This window comes from Euprymna scolopes, chromosome 12 (assembly GCF_053919585.1).
Source record: "Euprymna scolopes isolate OS-2025 chromosome 12, ASM5391958v1, whole genome shotgun sequence".
NCBI classification, from domain to species: domain Eukaryota; kingdom Metazoa; phylum Mollusca; class Cephalopoda; order Sepiida; family Sepiolidae; genus Euprymna; species Euprymna scolopes.
The window spans coordinates 375202-397605 of NC_136493.1; the positions used below are offsets into that span (position 1 = coordinate 375202).

General features: G+C 33.6%; 1 long non-coding RNA gene across 1 annotated transcript; it reads right to left on the reverse strand.

The window, feature by feature from the left end:
- Window positions 1-326: 326 nt before the first annotated feature.
- On the reverse strand, window positions 327-20504 carry LOC145291137 (uncharacterized). Its single transcript, XR_013869333.1, has 2 exons — window positions 20375-20504; window positions 327-5684 (listed from the first exon to the last, which is right to left on the reverse strand). It is a non-coding gene; the product is annotated as an uncharacterized LOC145291137 (long non-coding RNA).
- Between the last annotated feature and the right edge of the window lie 1900 nt (window positions 20505-22404).

The window sequence follows — 22404 nt, forward strand, 5'->3', positions numbered from 1 at the left end:
AGAGTAAGTTTTATTATTAATAATAATAATAATAATAATAATATCTTTAAAGCCTGAAATTAGGAATAACCCAACTATCACACAAATTTAATTCGTTTTTCTTGGGGTTTACTTTTGTCAGTTATTTTGAAATTTTTTTTGTTGAGTTTAAAGTGTAAGAATTATTACTTAAAACATATTTTAACGTTTTCTTTTTTAATTCTTTGAAATTAAAATATTTCTCTTTTTCAAAGACCTGAGAGATTTTAATGAAAAAGGCAGAAAAATACCTGCAGTGTAAGGACTGCTTCATCAATTGCAATTCATAAAAAAAACACAGTCCACTGTCGATATTTATAATAACTTTATTTAACCTTCTTTGTTGTAGAGAGAAGCATGTTAGTAGCTGGTGTTATATAGCTGTGACACGTGAGATAACATGCAATTCTTTCCTGTATAAAAGGGTAGAAAATGAGGGTAACAGTACCAAATATGTAGGATATGATAGGATTTGTATGGATCAGCAAAGAGGTTTTGGGTAGTTTAAATTTTGGATCCACGGATAAGATATTCATTTTCATTTCATGAAAGGGAATTCATTAAGTGTGTCATATGCGACATGTGAGATAACAAAGAATTATTTCTCTTTGTCAAGATATAGAAAGGTGAGGGCTTTATCGTTTAAGTTTTGAAGTGTAGTTGGTTGCGCTCTTATTAAAATGGCATATAATGTTGGTCTTTTATGACTGTATGATTGAGAATATTGTATGTTATAGATATGTGAGTTGATATTTGACTCCTGGATGTTAGATGTTAACAATTTCCTTCTCATCTCATTTGTAAAATATGTGACGAGGTTGGTGATTCTTGTGCTGTTTGTTGTCAATATACAACAGTTTTTACTTACTGAATCTGAAAATGTGTTGTTGTTTCGGTAGATGAGGCATGTGAATTTGTGTTTGAATCTAACCTTTACAGTATGAACAGCATGTTGGTGGCGTCTATTGTTCTGGTTGTCTCGGTTAGATAACTCTGTTATGCAAAGCTCAGCTTTAGTAATAGTGGCGTTTCTGTTGTAATAAGTAGTGTAAATAACAGAATTATTTCCCTTTGCCAGAGCATAGATAGATGAGGATCTTTATCTCTTGTTTTTTTAAATGTTATCTGATGAAATATTGTCAAAAGTGGGCATAATGTTTATCTCTCTTTGCATCAGTGTAATCTGATAAAAGTTCTATATGTTTGGAAATAATTTCCATTACATAGATGTGTTCAGTCTTAAACTTGTATGTGAAGGCTGAGCAGGTGTTATTCGATAGAATATAAATGAATTTGAAATTAAATTATTTTAAAATAATACTTTAAGATTAAAAACTAACGCCCTTCTTGGAGTTAACGTGATTATTATGAGACACATAGATATCCATTGTTCTTCTTTAAATTTATTGTGAGTGTCTCACCATCATTGATTGTCAATTTCTGAAAGACCCATTCCTCCTTCTCCTTTGACAGATACAACATTTGTAGACATTTGTTTCTGTACATTACTGTTTTGCAGTGCCAACATTTACCTCGATTTAGTGTCTAGGCTTCTAATTTCTTTTGTGACCAGTTCTTAAGGTTATCCCTGATATGTCTAGAAGGTTGTTAGATCTCTGAGTGTGCTATTGTTTCAGTAGATGGGGCATGTGAATGTCTGTTTGAGTTTAACCTTTTCAATATGGGCAACATGCTAGTGGCATTAATTTATTGTTCTGATTGTCTAAGCTCAGTTGTAGTAATTGTGACATTTTTAATGTAATAAATGGTGTAACATATTTCCCTTTGCCAGAAGTTAGGAAGATGGGGTCTTTACCTCTTACGTTTTAAATTTGTGATCGGTTGAAATATTGTCAAAATTGGGTAAAATGCTTTTCTCCTCTTGCATCAGTGTAGTCTGATAGAAGTTCTCGAGATAATTTCTTTACACAGATGTGCATTCAAGTCAAACTTGTATATGAAGGTTGCTGCTAGCAAGTGTTCCTATTTACAATGCCTCCCCACAGGACAGAGGTAGACACCAGGGTTGTTTTTAAATGTGGAGAAAAGGAACAAAAATAAAAATTGTTTCAGTCGTGAAGGATTTCTCCTCCACTGACAGAGAACAAGAAATTGAAGTGCAGCATCTGAAGAACAGATACTACACTTTGATCTTGACCCGAAGGCCAAGGATGAATTTGAAATCAAATCATTTTTTTAAATTTTACTTAAAATCCATTGTTCTTCTTTAAACTTATTGTGACAGTGTCAGTATGAATATTAATAATTTTAGTATATTTTATATTCCTGATGTTGATATACCATCATAAACATTCAGTTCTACAAGATCATCAGATATTGTCTGATGCTCACAATCATTGTCGAATTCTGAAAGACCAATACTTAATGCTCCTCTGGCATATACAAACATGGTAGATATTGGTTTATGTACATTACTATTTTTGCAGAGGCAACATTTACCTCGATTTAGTGTCTAGGCTTTCAATGTCATTTTGTAACCAATTTAGTTAATTAATGGCAGTTACTTTCTTTCTTGTGAGTTGTTTTACAATTTTTTCTTACATGATGTAAATATTCTCAGCTAATTTTTCCTCATATTAGCATTTTTGTTGGACCAGTCTCTATTCCAATATCTTTAGAGAAAGTAGGTACAAACTGCATGTGTCAATTAAATCAGTGTCCAAGCTGGCATACAGCTTAAGGTTATTCATGAAGAGCAGAGTGGTTGATTATTTGGATCTTGTTAGGTGCACAGACACATTTTGTTAGTACTCCGATTTTTATTCAGTATTCATAAATCGTATCGCTTTTTCAATTTTCTAATTCAGACACTCCATTTGAGAAAGCTGTATGAATTGCATATATATTCGCTTATTACTAACCATATCAGCTTTCGTTGAAAGATAGAGCCACACACTTTATAAAAATATGATTTCTCGCTATTTTTTAAATATTATTCCAGTGTAAATTTTCAGAATTCGAAGTTCCCTTGCTGGAGTTAATACATGCTTTTCATGAGACACATAGATATCCAAGTGTTCAATTAATATTCTACTTTAATCTAAAAGCGTTCAGTTAGTAAAAAAATGAAGAACACTAAAGTTCTTCTCACCAATGGAATACTGAATTATGTTATAGTATATTTTTCTTGTGGTCTTCTTGTTTTAAAAGATTTTAGTACAGGAATTCATCTGGTCCGGTGTAGGATCCTCCTAAGTGATGTTACTTGAGGTAACATCACGAAAGTGTACAATATTTTCATGTATTGTTGAGAGCATTTTATTTGGGTTTTTACTTATATATTATTTTGAATATTTGTTCAGGGTTTACTTGTATAGAAAGTATCCTCATGTCAGATTGTCTTAAACTTTTGTACCAAAATACCAAAGACACTTTAATATAGTTTCTAGAAGGTAATTTAGACATGGAAATGTGTTTGTATATGCACTAACATATTTTATTTTTTTGTAAACGAGGAACCACACATTTTACAAGAATATGATTTATCTCTTATTTTAATTGCCTTATTTTGAGATTACAAGCTGGGTTGAAAGCAGCCAAACCAGCTGCCAAGATTCACCCACCTTTTATTGACTTCAACTGAGAGCTCTTTTACTCGTTGTCCCCTTAAGTGCAATTGTCTGGATCTCTCTTGCACTTGGTTCACCAGGAATACTGGTTAGATAGGTCTTAAAGTTTTTCATAAGCTCTGTAGCAGCTATAATCACCGAGATGATTGATATCTCCCTAAGATTCCAGTTTCTCTTCATATACATTGATATTTATTCTGCTTCTCTCTTTCAGCTCTGTTCTGGCATCCAGTATTAGGAACACTGACTTCTACGCAGGTTGCCACTCTTTTATTCCATATTACTATGTCAGGTTTGACAGCAGCATTTTCAAGGTAGGTGACTGTAGGGATTCCATGGTCCTAATGTACGGAGTATTTCTCATTTCCAACAGTTTTATTAAGTTGCTGTTCCCAGGACTTGCTGCTACATTGGATGCTTAGTCTTTTACAGATTGTCCAGCGGAGGTTTTTCTCATGTATGTGCTCGCATATAACACAATAAATGGTGCTTCTGTGTAAATGAGGAAACCACATGTTTCACAAGAATATGGTTTCACTCTTTTTTTGTCTTGTTTTGGGGCTAAGCTGGATATGGGGCAGCCACATTAGCTGCAAACATTCACCCACTTTTTATTTACTCCAGCAGAGTTCTTTTCAGGATCTTCATTGTCCGCTTAAGCGCAATTGTCTAGATCTCTCTTGCACTTAGTTTGCCAGGAATACTGGTTAGATAGGCTTCAAAGTTCTTCACTCTACTTTTTTTTTATTTTACTTCTGTCGAAGTTCTCAGAAATCAAGGGGCCTCTGTATGAGTTCGCATATGTTTTACTATATGATCTTTGCGCATAAATGAAGAGCCACATATTTCACAATAATAGGGCTTTTCTCCAGTGTGAGTTCGTTTGTGAATAACCATATATGCTTTTGTTGTAAAAGAAGAGCCACATATTTCACAAGAATATAATTTCTCTCCTGTGTGAGTTCGCACATGTTGTACCAAATGATTTTTGCGTGAAAAACACGAGCCACACACTTCACAAGAATATGGTTTCTCGCCGAAATGTGTTTGCATATGTTGCAACAAATGATGCTTCAATGTAAATGAAAAATCACACACTTCACAACAATATGGCTTCACTCCTGTATGTGTTCGCATATGTTGTAACATTGAACTTTTCTGAGTAAAAGAAGAACCACATATTTCACAAGAATATGGTTTTTCTCCAGTATGTGTTCGCATGTGTTTAACTATAAAAGATTTCCGTGTAAAAGAACGGCCACACACTTCACAAGAATATGGCTTTTCTCCAGTATGTGTTCGCATATGCTTCAGCATAGAATGTTTCATTGAAAAAGAAGATCTGCATATTTCACAAGAATATGGCTTTTCACCAGTATGTGTTCGCATGTGTATAACCATATGAGATTTACGTCCAAAAGAAGAACTACATATTTCACAAGAATATGGTTTCTCTCCAGTATGTGTTCGCATATGTTCCAGCATATTAGATTTTTTGGAGGATGAATAGCCGCATATTTCACAAGATGGTTTTTCTCTAGTATTAGATTGTAAGTTCATATTTGAAGTAAAAATACTTGAGATTGTGTCTGTACAATTGTTTTTCCTGTATTTTTCCATATTGTTCATTTAGGATGGAAACAGAACTCTACATATGAACAGAAGAATGTACAGGGATTCACAGAATTTGGTTTGACTTAAGATTCTTTAAAAATAATTTAATAAAACTATACTTTTTATAACCAAAAAGATGAACCAATCATGTCAGTTTTCATCATTATAAGAATGTTTGCTTATTTTTTCAATACTATGGATTCTGAAATTTCATCTTTATTAAAAGGTTCACAAATGACAGTGTATAATGCCTTCCACTTGCAATAGATTATACAGTGAGTTTTCTATTGAATATACTAACAGAAAAAGAAATACATATGCGCTTAAAACGGAATTTTAACTTTAGGTAATTTACATCAAGAAATTTATAGCATATTTTCATATTCAAGTCACCAAGGGAATGACGATCCATTCAAATCCAATTATACATGTATTTCTGTTTTTGTTTGATTGTTGAAGATTCTGCAAATATAAACAATTCAAGTAAAGACAAGAGATTTATACATGTTCTTTGTCAAACAAAATTGTTTTTCAATGTCAATCAGTGTTGTGGACGTTGTTAAATGCTGTCTCCAAAATCGAGAAGGACAAAAGCAGTGGACAGACAACAATAAAAGAAACAACACTCAGAAAAATATGAACTTACAAACTGTGTAAATTTAATACATGCGACTGGTATAAGAATTATAAGAAAGGAACAAGAGTAGAGAAACCTCCACACATCCATAACGGATAGCATCCAGGTGAAAAGAAAAAGATAAACAGAGAAAGGAATTGATATTGCCACCTATCAGTTTAAACATAAAACTCTTGAAATAAGGGGCGATAACCATATATGTCTCAAATTTGAGGGTGTTGTGCATTGTGTCTCTGTGTGCACTGCATGCGAGCAAGGCTAGAATATAGTAGTTTGATAACACGTCTCTATACAGAGCTAGAGAGTAATTTGTCTAATATAAACAGTAAAGATAAATTTCAAGATAAAGCTTTATAAATTTTTTCACAACATATGTTATGTTTCTCTCAGGTGAAGACAGTACTTTTAAATTTGCCTAATGAAAGATATTGTTAAATATTGCACTTCCAAGCAATAGCAAGTTACCAAAAGTAAAGCCAAAAGATAACATAGCGATTGTACAATGTTTTAAAATATGAAATACTTCATTAAGAGAAAGAATTTTACAAAATGAATGTAGGAACAATAATAAAGACAAGAATGTAAGTTAAGCATAATAGAATTGTTTCAAATAAATTTTCAAGTCGCAATAAATAAATCTGGAATTTAATTTCATAAACAATGATTTATAATAATGGGATGACCTGGACAATAAAAACTGACCTTGTATTATATATACAGCACGTTTATATAAACAATTATAAAATATATTGATGTGGAAATCAACAGACGTTATTTGTACACACCAGTATACAACATGAATTTCCTGCCATGGTGACCATGGACTTCACATTAATCTGTAACGGACTGTAGTTCATGAACAACTTGGGCTTTATGAAAAAAGAAATGAAATAAAGATAGAAATAAAAAAAATAAAAGCAGAGACGGATTACCAACATACATGCACGAATGAAAAACAGTCTCATTTATAAATAGATACATTGTTAATACAATCCAAAAAAATGAGTTTCTGTGTGCTTATCATGCTCATTTGGAAAACAGAGAAATGCCTATTTTTATATTGTAAACTGCATTCAGGGTGAAAAAGAAGTTTTCTATGCAACAGTTGAAATTGTTGAATCAAATTGTTTAAAAGATAACTGAAACTGTTTAAAATTCGACGCTCAGAGTGAAAGGCGAAGAATTATTTTTAAAAAAACATGCAAATGTCATAAAAAATTTGACAGTTGCTTTTGTTGAGTTTGAGTGAATCGATAATTTTGTGAAAAGGTGTTATAAAAATTAGATGATGTTTGTATTTGTGAATCAGAATATTAAATTTGTTGGAGTAGCATAATTGAATTTTTTGCTCAGGACATACTTCGAATATGGAAATTATGATTTTTCCTGGTTTTGGACTGGATTTTTGACAATTATGATGCTTTGTAATGCTATTAGATTTAACGAACAAATTTTTGTGTAGTCCCAAACAAGAATTATAGAGTTATTTGTTCACACGGGGGGGGGGGGGTAGACCTTGATAGTGTAGATAAGAAGGTACCATATTAAATCATTCTGACGAGTATGCATTTTAAATGACCCTAGTGTTGAACTCTTGGAGTACTCTGATGGGGACATTGGGAAAGTTTTCACACACTGCTGCATTACAATAGTAAGTGTTAAAGTAACACGTTTCTTCTTGCTCAGCCTAAAGGGATGGTTAAAAATAAGGGTTATATTTGGAAAATGACGTTTTCCAAAGATCTGTGCTGGGGTTGCTGAGATTCCAGTCTTGGAAATCTGAGTGAATCAGTACAATAAAACAAGCACCTTGTTTAATTTGAGGTTGATCACTACAGATATTGTATGCAGAAGTTTTCTGTTTTCACCCTCAAACGTAATGAGTATTAATAGACCATTAGTGATCAATGTGCTAGGGCATGCATGAAGGGCTTTAGGGGTATTAATACCCATGAGAGAGATGTCATCGAATTGTGTGGTGAGACAAAAGAAGCCTCTGATTAACTATGGTAAAAGTGTGGCTGAAAGAACAGCTGATATCGTTCATAGAAAGTAGAACCTATAGCCAGAGAAAAAATACCATGAGGCTGGAAAGTCTAATTAAAGCTTAAAAAATGCCATTCAAAGAACTGAAAGGTGTTGGCCTGGAAATAATGTGGATGGGGTTTGTTTCTTTTCTTAGCCAAGGTAAGTGTGAAAAAAAATGTGGGGATTGTTTCTTATAAGAGGAAGGATTAAGAAGAAAATTGTACATACATTTTTTAAAAAGAGGTAAATAAGGTGTGGTAAATATTGGACTCTCAGGCAGCAGCGCATTGCCAAAAGTAAAGCCAAAAGTGAATACAGCTATTTTTAAATGTTTTAAAATATGAAATATTTCATTAAGAGAAAGAATTTTACAAAAGGGATGCAGGAACAATAAGAAAAACGGGAATGAAGTTAAGCATAAAATAATTGTTTCAAATAAATTTTAAAGTTGCAATAAATAGATTTGAATTAAAGTTCATAAACAATGATATATAATTTAGTAACAATAAGATAATCTAGACAATAAGGAATGATCTCGTTGTTTGATGTTTGAATCTATTTATTGCGACTTTAAAATTTATTTGAAACAATTATTTTATGCTTAACTTCATTCCCGTTTTTCTTATTGTTCCTGCATCCCTTTTGTAAAATTCTTTCTCTTAATGAAATATTTCATATTTTAAAACATTTATAAATAGTTGTATTTGCTTTAACGAACAAAGAAATGATTGATTATATATTGAGAGAACACACGACTGAGAGTTATTCAGTTGGAGAGTTAGTTGTCCATTAATCATAGAAGCATTATGATTAAGAGATTAGAGCGATGTAGAAATAACAGGAAAGGGTGTGTCAATTCTGAGAGTCAGAACATCAAGGAAGTAAATGTTATATTGAAAATACTAATTTCGCATATGGCGTTTTCTTTCAGAGGAAATCCTCTTACAGTATTCACAGTACCTAGAAAATGGGAACCAAAGAAACAATTATGCGCCCCTAGAAAAAATATTGTTCATTCCATTAAAAAACTGTCTCTTGTACATTATTGTCTGCCTTTGGCAAACCATTCGTGGAATATCTAAACACTGATACACATGCATACACAGCCACTAAACACGAGAAACACACATAAAATAAACAGCCGCATTATATATAAAATGTTTATATAGGAAATTGTGAACTGTATTGTTTTTAGATATTATACATACACATCAATGGACTCGTTATTTATACACACCAGTATGCAACAATGTTTCAACTATGTAGGTCAACAGCCAAAACAGAAGTCTTTATTTATAATCTTATTAATTTCTCTTTTTTTGTGAAAAGAGAAATATGATGACATTAACTTATATTTTGCAACAAGTGTAATAAATCAGTCTAATCTGTGCCATCGTTCTTTTTTATAATTTTAACTCATCGGTTGGACAAAACTATCTGTATAACCAAATTTGGATTCACATAATTTTATGAGTAACAAGAATTAAGTCATGAACTCAAAAAGAAGCTAAAATGTTTTATGTAGGAGTTGACCAAAGGGAAATAATATATTGTTAGATTTATCTTCTTCATGTTTATTTTTTAATATTAGTTTTATGTGAAGAAATATTCAGTAATTGAATTAGATGTGTTTTCAATCAAATAAATGATGGACTGACATTTTGGTGAAAAATTTAGAACTTTAGTTATACATCTACATAAAATATAGGTAGTCAATTATATCATTGCTTCTAATATCCTTTAGTAATGAATAATGATGAGCTTATAATGAAGTCTTGCCTAAATGAAGAACATTCACATGCATTACGTGCCAGTCAAAAGAGTTACTTACAATATAGCGGACTCATAACTTTGATAAGTGTTCTTGCAAATATTACAAGTTATCTTGTTGTCACTATTTGTTGTGGTGTAAATGTTGAAAGGAATAATAAGATTCAGAAATAGTAAAATGAATAATATATAACCAGAAATACTGACAAGTATGTTAGTTGAGTGGGAACTCTTCTCAATTAAAGGACAAGTAATGTTACAACTCTCTCCGTCTGCGTCTTGAGTCCAGACTGACTGGAAAGCAGAACTTGTTTACCAGAAATTACACCAGAAATAGTCCATCGTCAGAATCTGTAGGGGTTCCACTCCAACACTATGACAGACAACTTTGATTTGAAGCTGATATTATAGTTTAGTGAATCGAACATGAGCTAGTGCATTGTTGAATAAATTAAGGAAGTTGTGGTAGTGTGTTCGCTTTTCTTTTTCAAGACATTGGAATGTCGTGATTGCATGACACTTCTATGTTGTGACCGCACATTTCAAGGCATTGGACAATTCATGCAGTCACAGTCTACTAACAGTGATCAGTTTCTCACTAAAAATGTAGTGTATCAAGAATAGAATTATGACAGGATTAGAATCTGTATAATCAAATTAGGTAAAATACATTCAAGATTATGTAACACCAGAAAAAGAGTTGAGAAGTGTTTTTCTACAAATAATTATATGCCACAGAGCAGATGTATCAGAAGTCTTTGTCTAACGCAAAACAAGAAAACTTTTTGGTTAAAACGTCAAGCAGAGGTTCACTAGTCACAAGTTGAGTCAGGTAGAGTTTGTTGTTCACAATACGAGATACACATCGACGTTCTCTATTTGCATGTTTTAAACACTTCTCCCACTTCTCCCAATAACTCACCTTTTATAATGTTTCGGGCACACCCAATTTGCATATACCACACAAGACTGCACGAGATCTATGTGTGACCAGAGGCTTTAAAAGACAACAGCCACCATCTTGGCCTCTTTTTTTTCTTTTTCTGTCTTTCAGTCTGCTGCCGAGACAGATTCTCGCCCGTTTCTGAGGTAGATTCTCTCTATGTCTATCACAGCAGAAAAGAAACTTTTTAAAATCACATTTACACGTACATCTAAATAAAAGAAAATGACTTTCTGAAAATTTAAAGGATAACACAGGAATTAATGATCAGATCCAAAGTAACCTCACACTTCTAAAAGTATAGCTGCAATAATTTGTCTTGATCCATGCAGATAAAACTGAAAAATAATATGAGGAAAAAGAAACATTTTAATATAACAAAAAGCCGATAACAATGGAAAGAAACAGTTGGAGATTATAAATTATTTCATACATTTTTAGTTTTCCTACAAACAGAGGAAATGCTGATATTAAATAAAGAAAAATTGCAGCAAAATATCTTTAATGCTTCATGAATTATTTTGTTTTGCAACCAGATAAGAAAACTAAGTCCCAATGATGATAATCAATAAAAATATATATGTACGAGGTGCCTTAAGTAAGTTTCCAAACTTTTTTATACAGGCATTTCAAATTGTTGTAGACTCTTGAAATTCAGTATGTTATTGCTATACATATTATGAGATAACTGACTAATTTTTATGATTTCAAGTTCAAATAAACAGTTACAGCAGGAATTGGAATACATCTTACTAAAGCCTGATTGTAATAGCTGGTGAATTTTCAGAAATGCAATCTGGTTGTGAGGGCATGTTCAAAAAACAATATGCAATAAAATTCTGTTTTAAACTTGGAATAAATATCAGAGAAACGTATGAAATGCTTCAGACCACTTTTGGATCACCTTACATGAATTACACATCAGTTTTTGAGTGGCAAAAGAAATTAAAGGAAGGCAGGAAGCCTGTGAGGGATGAGAAGAGGCATGGGAGGAGTAAATCATAATACCAGAGTTGATTAGCCAAATAAAGAATTTCATGGATAAGAACCACCGTGTGTCTAGACAGACAATAAGTGCACAGTTTGATGTCAGTATGGAAACTGAACACACACAATTATTTGCAAGGAACTGAAGATGCAGAAATTTGTGCGAATGCACCAGTCTACGACGTCATCCTTGTCACAGATTATTTGACCAAGATGGGCATCAAGACAGTTCCTCATCCTCCCTTGCTCCCTGTGATTTTTGGTTATTCCCTGAGCTCAAGAACCTTAGAGGCTGTTCTTATGAGACAATTAGGAAGATAAAAGAGGCTGTGACAAGGGTCATCGACATGCTCACACAAAAAGACTTCCATGGGGCTTTCTAGAAGTTATTGGAATGGTAGAACAAGTGCATTGCAGCCAGAGGAGATCATGTCAAAGGTGACTAGAGTTTTATGTGTGTGCAAAGTCTTTTGTGGAATTATAATTACTTGCATACGTTTGTCAATAAATTCATGGCTTAGCTTACATCTATAGAAAGTAATGAAATGGAAAAAATTGACATTCTTCAAATTTAACTTCTTACTTCAGAAATATGCCCAACTAATTAGAAGAAAATAGAATTTTTTTTTGTCAGTTAATATCACTGTATGGTCATCAAATGTTCTTACAGGTGCATACAAAATATAGACAATGATCAATACATCAAACCCCTCAATGGTTATTGAAATATGCTGAAACTGGCTTTATGATGCTGAAGGGCTTCATATAATAAAATCTCATGTCAATTGTGCCAGTTTGCTGAAGTTGGTCTTATGAAAGAAATTATGTATTAAATTAAACGGTTTAAAAAAGTGAATACATGTCATCTTTCAAACATAGTGGTAAATCAAATCATATTGTTTGATGATAGTAAAGGTTTAGCATACAACTATCCTGAGACATAGATAGTGGTTGAGAATGAGCAGTTTTGGGGTTAAGATCTTAATTTGAAGTTACATTAAAATTCAGATGCATCAACCCAAATGTGAACCAATACTCCATACATGGGCGAATGGTGGCCTTGTAGAGGTACAGGATACTTTCAGGCGTAACAGTTAGCATGGTAGAGAGAGCCCTCCTTCACAGCAGCCACAGCAATGCCCTTGATATATCTGTTCGAACTCATATTCCTTGTGAACATTGAGTTAAGGAGTTTGAACAAAGTACTTTCAGGTAATGTATTATTAGCCGTAGCTATTAGTGATTGAGAAGGTTTCATGTAATTATTAAAGGAAATAAGCTTAGTCTTGACAGCATTGAATGTTACCATCCATTTTTGTCCCTATTCCACTACAAATTGGAGGTCTTCATCTAGGGTTTCTGCCATTGCCTTAAATATGTGTTCATTTGTTTTCCCTTCATACCTGTCATAGGGTGCAGTGTCATCAGCAAATATACCCATCTCAAAGACAATTTTATCAGGGAAGAGATTTATAAATATTAGAAATAATAAAGGTCCAAGGAACAATCTCTTAGGTACAACCGCATTTATATAATATTGTTTAGATGACCATCGAAGACAACCTGGGTTCTTCTCTTATTTAAGAAGCATTTGATTAAGCATTCTTCCAGTGATACCATAGGATCTGATTTTTACGAGAAGACCATACCTTGTCAAAAGCCTTAGATATATTTAGGGTTACTGCCCTACCTTCCCCTGCTTTGTATAGTGTATGCTATATATGTTCAGAGATTACAGTAAGGATATCTGCACTAGAACAAGAGTGCCTAAATCCATATTGTCGGTCAGAAAGTTTATCATTTATGAGTTGGTGGACTAGTGCCTGATTTATTAAAGATTCAAATATTTTAACGACAAGAAAGAGGAAGCTAATGGGGCAATAATTTAATGGGTCAGTTCTTTCACCAGAATTCTTGTAAACTGGTATCACAGAAGCAGTTTTCCAGCAGACAGGAAAGTAAGATTCGTTAATGCATTTGTTAAAAAGTTTGGAAAGAACAGGAGTAACCTCAGCAGAGCATTTTTTAATAGTACAACCGGGATGAGATTAGGTCCACATCCTTTTGAGGTGTCTAGGTTTTTTATATCATGCACTTTAGAATTGGTTATTTACAGATCATCTAGTGTGGTGTCTATCCGCAAAGGAAAATCAAGGAAGGAATGGTTTGCTGGGTCCAATGTAGAGTTTGACATAAACCGACTGGCAAGCATGTTAGTCATCTTGGTTGCCATGCAAACAACCTCATGATTGTTGTATAGTGGGGGAATTGTTGATTGCCAATTATTTACTACACTGATTTAGATTTTCCAGATATTACGGGTTCCTAATTTTTGTGCTTCTATGTGTTTTCTGGTGGTTTTGGTATATTCTCTTTTACCTATCACTATTTTTTTCTTACAATTACTTCTAGCTTCTATAAACTTTTGTCTGTTTGTACTGGACTTATGTCAGATAAATCTGTGGTATGTATGCTGCCTTTGACTAATGGCAGCTGCGCAAGTAGAAATAAACAATTGAGTAAAGTGGAGTTTGCTATGGAAACATGTGCTTCAATTGCCCCTTTGAACCATTCAGTGGCCTCATTTACACACTTGTTCTGCAAGAAGAGGAAAGATATTTACCCATGAGGCATCTCAGATGAGATCCCAGATGGCTTCCCAGTCAGCCTTCTTATAGTACCTTATTACTTTGAGCAATGGCACTTCAACTTTGGGTCGAGTGTTTAGGATGATTTCTAACATTATCACAGTGATCAGCATTTCTGAGTGAGTTATGGGCATTCAGAACACAATCATTTAGAACTGTGGTCAGAAATAGATCTAGAAGTGAGGCTTGTTGATCTTGCTGATCTAGGACATTTCGGAAACATGAATGAGATATAGAGAAGCTATGTTTTATGCTACTAGCTGCATCGGTGTAAGTAGAGAAACAAAGCCAATTACTGTAGTGGACATTAAAGTCACCAAATACATGTACTTGTGTGCTCATATCAAGGGACAGCCCCGGGTCGACGGAGAGCAGTAGAAAAAATATAAGTAGCTAACGCTATGTTGCAGGGTAAATTTAAAGCACATAAAGGCCTAGTCATCTGATTCTAGTTTTGATTCTCTAGTCAAGGGGAGGTTGTTTCGAATATAGACTCCAAATCCATGCATATGTCTGTCTGAGTCCTTACAGCAAAGTGGAAGATAGCCAGGCATGTTAAAGTGGTTAGAATAGAGGAGTGTAGGCTTATTTCACTTAGTGCCAATTTATCCGGGATGTTTGTTAGGAGAAATGATTCAACATCATCAAAATTAGTTCTAAGTCCACAGATATTTGTGAATGCAATCCTCAAGAGAGGAGGCAAATTGGTTTTGTTTGAGTTTACACCTGGTTTGATTCTAATTTTTGATTTAACTGCTATTTTATTTTATTTAAAAGTTTGAGTTAAAGGGTGATAAGTGCTGGACAAAGTAGTTGTGTATAATACTAAACATACAACACAACTCTTCACTTATAGAATTGTGCCCCCAGGAAAGCCCATCAGATGTGGGTACAGTCATTTTCATGCATGACATGGCACTACAACCATCCCAATATTATACAACTGAATATAGAGCAGCTGCTCTAAGCACTACCAAAGAGTTAGGTCTCCTGTACTGTCAGTCAGAATACAGCAGTCAGACAAACTATCAAACTGGTACCCTCAACCTGTAAGACAAAAATTATCCCAATCCAATTGCATTGGCATATATGTCACTCAAGCACCCCGAAAATGCTCAGTTTTAGGGGATAGGAATGTGTCAGGAGTGAGGAACGGCGTTCATTGCACTAGTCAGGAAACAAGGTCACTCATTGGGTGTTTCTGTTGAGTCCCTGTGATCGCACCTGTGTTCCTGGTTAATAGACAAAGAAGGAGTATCAAAGCTGAGTGATAGGATATATATATATATATATATTCCTTAAGCAGTTTAGGTTTTCAAACTGGTAATTTGTTTGAGTCACGAACTCTATGAAAGTTGTTGACCAGGACTGAATAGGGCTCCCTTCCTCTTTATTTAGTGCCCAGACGTATAAGATCAGTAGCACAGGTTTACCTTCAGAGTTTTCCTTTTCCTAGATGGATGACCTGAGAAGATCTACAGGTCCATCAGCACTGGGAGGGTTTGCCCCATGTCTGGGTCCTAAACCAGGTATGTCTGCAACCCTGCATGGGTAGCTATGATTAATTGAGTTAGCACTAAAGGTTAAATATCTACTGAAAAGTTACACACCTTAAAATAATTGAATAGAATATTACTATGCTTTCCACTTCATTCTTACTGGAAAATAGGGGGTAAGTAAAAAATTTTGCAGTGGATGCATCTAATTTGTAACTGCTTTAAGAAAGGAGTTAATATATGGTTAAAATATTGTTCATATATTAGTTTATTCGGCAATGGCCAACGCAGGCTTAAGCAACATGATTAAGCCTTTTAATGGTGACGGTGATGTGGTGGTGTGGCTTAAAAAAGTGGACCTTGTAGCAAGGATTCAGAGGCTGGATGATGTGGCCGCAGTAATACCACTGTTTCTAGAAGGGGACGCACTGGCCCTCTATTTGGAGCTCAGCGAGCGGGAACAGGGTGACGCAGATGCCATCAAGGGTCGACTGATCGAAGCTTTTGCAGAGGGGCCTTTCGAGGCCTCTAATAAGTTGAAAGAGAAGAGGTGGACTGGTGAATCTGTTGATGTCTACGCGAAATGAGATTGGTTGAGTTGTCAGGCATCAGGGGACACGCCACGAGTTTCGTAGTCAAGATGACTTTTGTTACCGGGTTCCCGGAAGAGATATCGAAAAGGTTGCAGCAGAGTGGAGATGCTGGATGTGAGTGAGCTGCTTAAAACTGCAAAAATCTTGGTGAGCACCCAGCCCACGGAGCCTGGAGGAACGACAGCAAAGGTAGGGAAGGAATCTGCCAAACCCGGGGATCGCATGCTTCGAATGCGGGGGACTACACATGAGAAGAGACTGCAGGAAGTTCTTGCAACCGACAGTGTGTTACAAATGAAATCGGGGAGGCCATTTAGTGGTAAAATGCACAAGTTCGGGAAACTGGCGAGGGGAGGCCGACGCGCCAGCGGCCGTCCGGATTCGAGAATAGAGGCATACCCGCAGCAGATGCCCAAACAGAAGATTGCGGTGGAAGGACGGGAAGTTATGGCCCTGATTGACACTGGCTGCACCACTACCATGGTGCACACTACACTGGTCGGAAGATGGAAAGGGAAGGGTGAAGTAGTGGCATTCGATGGGTCGCGAGTGAAGTGTCGCGGGAGGAAGACCGTCACTATTGATATTGCTGAACGTCGGATGAGGGTTCATGCAATTGTCACTGATCGCCTGGTGCCTGGCGTCCAAGCCATCATTGGAATGGATGTTATATGCTGTCTTGGAGGTGTTACCATCACATGTGACAACGTGAGGTTCAGACTAGCTGAGTGCGCGGTGACGGAGAAAGCCCCCAGAGGGATCAACAAGGCCGGGGAGGAAAGAAAATTGTCGATCAAAGATCAGGACTTCTGAGCCGAATTTGACGGAGAGCGGTGGACGGTGGAGTTGGAATGGAAACATCAAGCGCCATCGCTGACAAACATTATACTTCATAAGCTATGGAGAATTCTGTATGCATAATCTATAATAAAAATCTAACATGTCTGTTAATGTGTGTGAATGTATGTATGTGTGTATATCTTGCTTATACTTTCGTCAGATGCATAGGACCAGGTCGAAACCAGCAACGTCTGAAAGATCGATCATTTAGACACAAAATATGTGAAAATTAGAAAAAGAAATTAATTCTGTGGTGTTCAACTGGACTATTTCTTGCAAGAAGGGGTCACTTTTTGTGTCAAGATTTTTGCAAGTCACATATGCCTAGCAAACTGAATGTATGTTTAAAAAACTTTATTTTGAAGGGTCATGACGTCATAAGTTGTCATGGTAGCTAGCACATTAGCTTTTTCCCTTCTTTTCCTCTTTCACATTTAAGGTTCAAGCCTGCTTACTGCAACTAATTCTTTTTTTGCAGTCACACGAGCACTCACTTCTTTTTTGATTGAAAGAAAAGTTGTTTTGATGCATTTTTTTTTAGAGGTGTTGCCGAAATTTCTTCTGTTTTCTTCTGGGGGTGCTCAATATCCTTAGTATAGCAGCTCTGTTGAAACCAAATTTCACTTCCACCCAGGCAATGCTGAGTAACAATGCTAGTTAGATATAAATATGGACATATTTACAGTAGATACGACTATAAAGAAATTTTAGATATTAAGTATATTACTTAAATAAATTTTTAAAAAATTTTTAAGTTTTGGTACTTATGTACTTTTGTTACCGTGCTGAAATAATTACATTATTTAGAAAGCCATTCTTAACATGGAGAGGGGGATATTTTTTAACTATTCTGTACTTTAACTTTATAATTTAATATAAAAGATATCATAAAACATGAATTTGACTTGAAAATACTATTTCTAAAATAGCGTGGTAACAAACGTGCACCGTTTTTTCATTGTCACAGGTTGTTTCCTTTTGTTTTGTCTACGTTAATTAATAAGCGTCTCAAATCGCAAAATATGCTTATTTTTGCTACTTTTATACTGGTTATCTCCCCTAGATCAGAGTTTTGGTGCTATAAGTGCTCCTAGGCTAGGAGTACCAGAAGCTGCCATTGAAAACTTGGAATAAACGTCTGATTATATTAGAATGTCTCTGTTTCGAAGCTTATAATCAATATGAAAATTTTATTTCAAACCGTAATTTTTTTTTCAATAAAACGAGGAAAGACCAAATTTTAAAATAATGAAACATTTAATCGAAAAAATACAATATTTTTTTTTCCATCGGTTTTCTAAAAAAAGAGATTTCACTAACCTCAACAATTTTCTAACTGATACCAAAATCTATTAAATATATATCAATGCCAAAAAATCACTTGCCTGTAAAAAAAATCAAGCAATGGGTGCTTCAATTATTTATTTTTAAGAATTGTCCATATTTATATTTTATATTCATTTGTATTTTTTAAATAAAAGGATTTTTTTAAGCAAGGGTAGCAGAAAATCGCATTTTCGTAACCCGGTTTGCACCATTCGGTAAAATCGCTGCTCCTCATTATTTCGAAAAGATAAAATACGAGTTCGTCAAAAGGACATAATTAATGTCTCTTTTTTATTGCTTGCTGTTAATCAAAATTAATATTTTTGGTCCTCTGTAGTTAAAAAAAAAGCACACATTCACTTATAATTTTTTGCCGTTATACAAATAATCCAATAAACCAATTTTTTTTTCAATTCTCTTAATAAAATACACGAGTTTTTGATTATTATATTTTCTTTCTACTTTATCGAGTGATTTTTTTTTAAAACACCTAAAAAAAGAAAACATTGAATGTAATAGAAAAAATTGCCGTCACCGTCCAGTATTTATTTGACGATATAAGCATAACATGAGCTTTCATTAAAAAAAAAAAAAAAAATCAATGTGGTTTAAAAAAAAAAAAAAAAAAAGGTTTTACACTTTGGACCTTACAGGTAAATTTCAAAAAAACACTTTTTTTTTTGTTTTGTTTTAAATTAGAATATTTTATTTATTGATCTTTTATCTTCAATTTGCGATATATTAAACTTTGGTGGGTAAATTAATTATTTAATTTTTAATAGACATTTCAAAATGGGGGGGGGTGAATTTAACAAAAAACGTTTGTCCAAAATATTATATTTGGTTTCTTGGAAAGAGCATAAAATTTCACATTGACCCTGGAAATATCGTAAAAATTTAACCAATAGAAAAATTTTGATTTTTGAAGTTAAAAATTGCAAATTATTTAACTCGTAAAATTCAATCGATTTCATTACGTAAAAAAAAAGAAAAAAAAATGGCCGCATTTTGTACCCAGTTTTTTTTTTTTTTTGTTTTTTTTAATAAAAGATAATATTTCTATTATTTTTTTAATAACTTTAATAGTTTATTTTGGAACGGTGAAAGTGCACTGGGGGGTGGGGGACCACCCGAAGATTTACCTTTAAAAAGTTGATTACGAGGAGGTTGAAAATGAGAAAATGCCTTTCGGAATATACCCCCAACCTCCCCATGTTAAGAACGGCTTTCGGAATAAACACCCTTTGCAGATTGAACAACCCCCAGTGCACTTTCACCTTTTGGAAGTATATTCCATAAAGAAAATAAACAACCCACTTTAAAAGGAGAAATTACGAGTGTTTTTATATTTTATTCGCAGTTTCGGGTTAGGGGTATCAAAAATCCACCCAAATGTCTGATACAGTGTATCAGTGATACACCTACGGGTAGACTTCTACCTTCCGGCACGCATCATGAACCATTTTGAAATATGGTGCAAATAAAAGCAAATCAAGGCAGGACTATGAGGAAGGGGAAAAGAGAAATAAAATTAGCCAAATGGCAAAGAAATCGACTGTAAAAAATAACATTTTCTGAATTCAAAGATAACACAAGATTCCAATTTTTCTAACTTTGTAAATTAGAAAAGATATAATTCCGCTAAAAACTAGAGGTGTCGTATTCTTAAATCATTTTTTTCCTATGAATACTGACAACTTCATTAAAATTTAGTTATTCCTTAGTTTTGTTTTGTAATGGTATAAAATTCAAGATGAAGAATTGTTTATGGTTCAAACGTTTAAACACTTTGACATCAAAACAAAAGAGAAAACTGAATGGTTCAGTCGCGTCCCGTATTAAAAAAAGAACCACCCAAAACAATCAAATTCTAGTAATACTTACTTTTTGTTTCACAATTTGCATTCAAATGGATTATCTGTTTCCAGGGACAAAAAAAAAAAAAAGATTACGTTATGTTCGTGAATTAAAACGTGACGAAGTTGACGAGTGGAAGTCAACGTTTTAAGATGGCGACGAAAAAACCAAGTTCGCAGAAAAAGAAAGAGGAAGAAATTTAAATAAATCATTTTGAAACAACAGTGATGTCTTTGATGAATATTATGGGTAAAATTATTATTTTATTTATTGCAATATTTTAATGGGGAGAAGGAATAAAAGATGAGAGAAACTTTCTCCCGTGAATTAATTTTCGGTTGTGTGTGTGTGTGTGTGTGTGTGTGTGTGTGTGTGTGTGTGTGTGCAGGAAAAAAAATGACAAAATATTACCAGTAATTATGACGCGAAAACTAGTGCTTATTCAGATTGACACTTATGGTGATAAACTGAAGAAAAAAAAAAAATAATAATGGTGGGCCTATTTGTCACGTAATGCGGATGGTATATTTAAAAAATTACAAAAATTGATCCAGTACTTTTTGGGTTTGTTTTTTTTTTTTTTCGAAAATCAAATTTGCTGTTTTTTATCGATAAGTGAAGGAAGGCCGAAGACATTTTAATATTTTTCAAATTTTGCTTTTAACTTATTTAAAATGGCCCGTGTAAAAAATGTTTTCATTATTTGAAAATATCATTTTCTTAAAATAAGTAAATAAATAAATATATAAATATAAGTTACGTCGGCGCGGCGCTTTTACACTCAGTGTAAAAGTGCCGCGCCGACGTAACTTATATTTATATATTTATTTATAGTGACTATTGAGACGGAATTTCGGAAATCGTAATACTGGATTTCGCATGAAAACAATGGTATCAACGTATTCCTTTTATTTTTAAGATGATTATATCACAAAATTACGAAAATCTATAAGGTAGAAAATTATTTAAAGAAAATAAGAAATAAAATTTGATGAAAATGATCGTAAGACACAGCAGAGTTAAAAGGGAGCTACTTTTCAGTTTTGATTTAAACAAGATGGCGGCGATTAAAGTTGTTTTGTTTAATAATTCAGTAATATCCAGGTAATTTCGATTACATAATTTGGACGCTACCATTGTAATTTATTAGAATTGACAAAAAATCAGTAGAAAGCATTGTTTTTTTGTATTTTTTTTATCTGAAAACTATTTATTGCCTACAAAATCTCGTCCCAAATCTGTAGAAGCGCTCTGGCTCTGCTGTTATGTTCCTATTTACAATGTCTAAATTTCGTGAAAATAGTGAATAATTCCACTCCATCTTTCCAAGCTTATAACTCTTCGAAAATGCAATTCAAGCCCAATTTTTTTTTTCAATTAAAGGAGCAAGGACCAAGGTTTCATTAAAAAAAAAAAAAAAAAAAAAAAAAAGCAACGTGTTTTTTTTAAAAAAAAGGTTTTAAACTTCGGACGTTACAGGTAAATTTCTAAAAAAAAAACAGTACTTTTTTTTGTTTTAAATTTGAATATATTATTTATTGACCTTTTCTCTTCAATTTGTGAGTAAATTAATTATTTACTTTTCGGTGACTAAATTAATTATTGTTAGACATTTCAAAATGGGAGGCGTGAATTATTCGACCCCCTGTCTTTCCAAGCTTATAACTCCTCGAAAAATGTAATTCAAGCCCTAATTTTTTTTCAATTAAAGGAGCAAGGACCAAGGTTCCATTAAAAAAAAAGAAGAAGAAAAAACAAATAACGTGGTTTAAAAAAAGGTTTTAAACTTCAAACTTTACAGGTAAAATTCTAAAAAAAACACTACGTTTTTTTTTTTTAATTTGAATATATTATTTATTGACCTTTTCTCTTCAATTTGTGAGTAAATTAATTATTTACTTTTCGGTGACTAAATTAATTATTTACTTTTTAATAGACACTTGAAAATAGGGGGGGGTGAATTTAAAAAAAAAACGTTTATCTAAAATATTATATTCGATTTATTGGAAAGAACATAAAATTTCACATTGACCCTGAAAATATCGTAAAAATAGAAT